Below are 5,730 nucleotides of genomic sequence, written 5' to 3'. Positions count from 1 at the left end.
TAAATGCCACTTGCAAACACAATTAGTTTGTTAGAGGTGATCTGAGCACCAAGCTTGCTCCACTCTAACCTTTGTTTGCAAACAAATACATCCTTTTGTGCCGACTGATGTCTGTGTGTCTGTGATCTCAGCGCACCTCCAGGGAAACGAACCGCCATTTGTGCAACAACTCCACAGAGTTATAAACTGACCTGGAGATATGACAATGCCTCTTTAGCTTAGACACTGAACATACTATACTGGAATTTTGCCCTATATTGTTTCATGAGGTTGTGAAAGAGTTGCAGCAGTTCCAGGCTATGACTGCAGGCCAAATTCACAACTTTAGTTGCTGGTGGAGGCCACTGCTGAGTCAAGCAGGTAAAGATCTGTGTGAGAAGTGGGATTACCGGAGCAGGAACCTGTGGGATGAAGCTGTTTTTAGAGAGCCTCTCCACAAGAAGTTGTCTTGGTACAGATAATTCCTAAGGGCCCTTCTCCACATGCAGGTAAAGGCACAATGGGATCTAAAGTGCTATCCACACAATCGTGTCTCCTGCCATGCCAATACATACATGGAAGGAAGCATGATTGTGGGATTATGCATTAGATCCCATCACACCTTATTGCTAGTGCAAGGGAAACCGTATTCCAAACTCCCCCTGCACCAGCAAGAATCAAGCTTCCACGCTGGGAGACGCAGCTGCTGCAATCTGCCAATGCTGGGGGTGTGTCAAGCACCTGGGGCTGGGAGGTCAAAGCTGTTATGAGCTCCCAGCCCCAGGGGGTTGATGCATCTTAGGTTTGGAAAACCACAGCATCTGTGATCTCCCAGCCCCAGGAGCACCCCCAGGGTACAATATCACAGCTTCACCCTGCTGGACTCAGCTGGAGCCATGTTGCTGGGACCCAGTATCCACAGCTGTGGGAGTCTGGGTCCTGGCAGCTGCAGGGTGCTTCTAGGACTCAAAGTTGGCAGCTGCTGCGGCTGCAAGTCCCCTCAGTCACACAACTCACAGTCAAGGCTGGACAAGGTGCACCCCTGGAGCTGGGAGCCTGGTCAGCTGATGGGGCTCCAGGCCATAGGAGACCCTGCTACACATACAAATTAAACATTAGTATCAACCAGCTATAAAGTTAGCACACATTTTCAAGGTCTGACTTTAATGCTGTTTGGAACTTTTTATGACATAATAACTACTTTGCACTTGTAGCTGCTCTCAATGTAACTGTACAATTAACCAGTTAATTGCACAATATTTGTAACACGTATTGGGGCCTAACTTTCATAGCAGTGTCTAATGTCTTACTTTTTGACAACGATTATTTTGGTTACGCAGTTCCAGTTAGGTCAGGACTCTTCATTTTTTCTTGATCCCAGTCAAAACAAGTTTTACTTTAGAATCATGGAATCATAGAAAGTTAGGGCTGGAAGGGACCTCAGGAGGTCATCTAGTCTGACCCCCTGCTCAAAGCAGGACTATCTCCAACTAGATCATCCCAACCAAAGCTTTTTCCAGCCAGGTTTTGAAAACCTTTAGATGTATAGTACTGAAACTGCATAGGTGAAACTGGTCAACTATCTCCCCCAGTGACATATCACCTTTTTGTATTCCTAAAGGCCAGATTCTAGTCTACTATTAGATGCTTGAGTGAACTTAAATGCATAAGTATGGTTCTCTTCTATCTTGCTAGAGACCCTGAAAATCTATTAATGCATCTACCTGTGTAGGATTAAAGCAGGGAGAAACAGAATCACACTTAGGTGTCACATCCCCAATACACAGAATAAACTCTAGCCCTAAATATCTTCTTTAACACTTTTTTTATTATATGCACAACATATAATACACACAGTGCCTAGAGGCCTCACTGGAGTATGGATTAATGCAACCATTATTATTAGCATGTGCACTTATCAGAGAGGCCCTACTAACTCTACTAATTTAGGTAGGCCTGACACTGGAACTAAACATATGATATATTGCTTACATGGAAGTGCTAATTTATAGATGTCTCAGAAAAACAATGGCTGGGAAAGACTGGTACAAGACACCAAACCAGGAACAGAGCGACCTAGTAAATGTGTCTCCCTAGAGTCACCTGGTAAGAACTAGATGTGAATGATGTTACCTAAAGATGTTTTAGTGATTGGTCAAAACTAGGATGCACATGCTGTAACATGAAGTTGTGCTGGTTGGGGCACAGAAAGGGGCCAGAGAACCCTGAACACACTGTACTGAGCTAGGAGTTGTTTTAAGCTAGTACCATGTATGCAAACACCCCAGCTAGCATTGTATACCAAATGGTCATGGATCCTCATGTGAGGCTTGATATTAAAACCTGGATGAGCTTTTGTTACTAAGAATCAAATTCTGCAGTCTCTTTATTACAATAACAAGGTCATTAGAAAGTATTAGTATGGTATCACAGATGGTATCCTGAGAGTGATTGCACAAACCATCCAAACTGAGGGAACCTGATGCAACTGGTAATACTCAACTCCTAACAGCACTTGGCAGAGCCCTACACTGATGACCCTGACTGCTGATCTTGGCAAGCAACAAACTGCCATTCCAAAGAATCACGACTGAAGGACTTGGAGTCTTACAACACCAAATGACCACAATATTTTGTCAACATGTTTCAAGTCGCTTGCCCAAGGAAAACATGTTCACTATAGAAGGGCTGCGTTCCTGTCTTTCCAAGAGGTCTCAGAAAGTAATACCACATGCAGCCACTCACTTGGGATGCTGCAGGGGTTCACTTTATCACCCTGGCCATTCAGTGTTTAGAAAGACATTGGCAGAGCTAGTACGGTGGATATCAAAATGAAGTATGTTCAATAGTTTAATGATACCTGCTGTCACCCCCTCCCCCAACACACACTCCTTCTGAGGCACTGCAGTAAAATGAATAACCTCTATGACACATTAAGGCATGCAAAATTTTATGGACTACAGCTCATTCTGGATTTATGGAATGAAATGTTCAAGGAAGTAGTCAGAAAAGTTTGTGGACTACCTTTGGCACCTTTGATTGAAAGGAATATGCCTGATTAATGCTTTATTTCAAAATCTAGCCATCTAAGAATCTCTGCTTATTCATAACTGGCTGATATCTCTGCTTAGATTTATTAACTTCCCAGATATAGCACAGAGCCCATTTTCTTCCCCAGACATTTAAGCGGGGAGTGGGGAGGGGAGCAGTGGGTTGATTAATTGGGAAATAGGTTCTAAGACAAAGTGGATTTGCATTAATATTGTAAAGGCAATTAGTTGGTAGGGTAAAATCTTGGGTTTGGTTTGTTTTTTTTTAAATAGCAAATAACATAAGTGCAACCAAACAAAAATATTTCAAGTACACTATGGATTAAGACTAAAACTGCTAAAGGTAAATAAACAAAGCTAACTGCTACAGATATATACTTAGATAATTGAAATCAGAGTCTGATCTGTGAACTTTTATCGATAAATTATTTCTTCATAGTAGCCTGGAACAGAGACAAGGTTTTGGACCTTGAAAAATCTAGGTATCATTTCAGAACAGATAAAACCCCAGAACAGCAACAGACCATAAAACAGACTCTGGCCTTGAAAAGGAAAATTAAGACCAGTAGCCTCTAACACATTGACTTTTCATAAGAACAGAAGTGCCATCCTGGGTCAGACCAACAGTCCGTCTAGCTCAATGTACTGTCTCCAGCAGTGGCAGGAATGAATTCTATAGAGGGAGGGCAGTGAACCAGATGCATCTAGACTGATTTATCCCCTATTCAATAGCCATCCTGGTATCCACCACTATTTCCAAAAAATCCTAAACAGAACACATATTCTCCACAAAGCTGCCTGCTCCATATATGATTCCCTTGCTTTCAAAACCAAACACCTATAAAATGATAGATATCACAATATTGATGCTTTATAACCATTATGATATTCATGTAAATCAGTATTTTTCAAATAAGTAAATGTGTGTGAGTGACAATAAAGTTAGACAGTCACAACTGCGCAGACACTCTGAATGCCCACACCTGCTAGTGGAAATATCTTACCAAATCACCATCTATGCAATACCAGCTACAGTTTTTATTAGGAATAATGGAAGAAATGAAGAGAATGCAATATGTACACATAGACATACAGAATCCTAACAGCCACTCTTTATATATTCTTTTGTATCAGTTTCCATCACAGCAAAAATTATGAAAATTGCTGGACATGCTGAAGTTCTGTAATGTCGTCTTCTCCCGATTTGACTCGACAGTCATATTCTAAACATGTTGACTCCCTTTGATATCCTTTATGACTCCCTTTGATATCCTTTATCTAGTTTGAATTTCAAGAGTATGCAAACACAAGTGTACTGAGCATAATATGATTTTGATCCAATTCAACTAGTACATAAGTTTTAATTGTATTCTATAATTTTTTAAATATGCTACATTTTGCCCTGAGAGGCATATATACAGAAAATCATTCCTAAATGTATTGCTACTTGAATGAAAGCCATGACATTCAAGAATACTGTAAAGTTCAGAGTCCTTCTTTAAGTACATTTACTGTTAAATAACTATCCTTATTTTTCTTAAATTAATGTGCTATCCCATAACAATTACATATTTTTTAATATCACATATACACCTGGATTTGACACAGCAATGAATCCTGCAGCTTCTGGCCTGTGATCTAACCTGACCTAGAGAAGAATGTCAGCAACAAAGCTGGTTAAAAATTTCCCTGATGGAAAATATTTCTATTGAAAAAATAATTGATTTTATGAATCTGTGTTTTACAGGAATGTAACAATTTAACCAGAATTTTCTACGTGAGCTTATAAAAATATTTTGTCTTTATTATGTCAGCTGTTATTTTAGAAATTGCAACGCAAATCAAAGATTTTGGAATTTTCCCACAGAAAATAAATGTTTTTTCAGCCAGCATCTTCATGCTTTTTGTATTCTAATAGAGGATCTTTTCATGGAGAAGAAAAGCATTCACACACAACAGTGTCAGGATTAGAGACACAAGATTTAGACTGTGGTTCACATTCTACTAAAATTTCCTGGGTGTTTGATCTGGAATTTGTATTTGCTTACATAGATAATTTCTTGCATAATGCTTGCATCCAAACCTAGATTTACTCAAAGTTTTCAGATTCAGGATTTTAGCTGAACCTACTATACAGATAGAAATGTCCTTGTATTGATATTCAGATGTAAAGATTCTTAAACTTAAAGAGTGTTCAGGTTTAGGGTATCAGTCCAGGTCCATCTTCAGTTAGTGTTCATCCTGAAATATTTATCGCTGCTTTGAACACAGACATGAATTATTCTCTGTAAAATTTGATATTATAGTAATGGAGGCTACATAGGGCCCTTGATAAAGTTCTCTTCCTAAACTATGATCTAAACCCAAAAAAAGCAATTTAACAGAATCATCCATATCTATTAATATCAAAAGACCCATAAAAAATACTGAGGTGCCAAAGCCCTCAGTATAATGCTAGCTACACCCCAAATTGCACCTGGCCTTGTTTTTAACTTCTCCTCTACAAGAATCTGATCTTTGATCAGAACCAGGAAAAATACATAGTGGAAAATCTTGTTCTGAAATCCCTGTGTTTCTGCTGAAATGGGGCACTGGCAGCTGGTGGGGGAAAAAAAGCAATAATTATCTGGAAGTCAGATACACACCCTAGCCAGAGCAAAAGTCCAAAAGCATTCCATTTCAATTATCATCAGAAATCCTC

Source organism: Crocodylus porosus, unplaced genomic scaffold, assembly GCF_001723895.1.
Source record: "Crocodylus porosus isolate Cpor-Errol unplaced genomic scaffold, CroPor_comp1, whole genome shotgun sequence".
Taxonomy (NCBI): Eukaryota; Metazoa; Chordata; order Crocodylia; family Crocodylidae; genus Crocodylus; species Crocodylus porosus.
The sequence above is the reverse complement of the archived record's forward strand: the minus strand, read 5'-3'. Positions refer to the sequence as shown.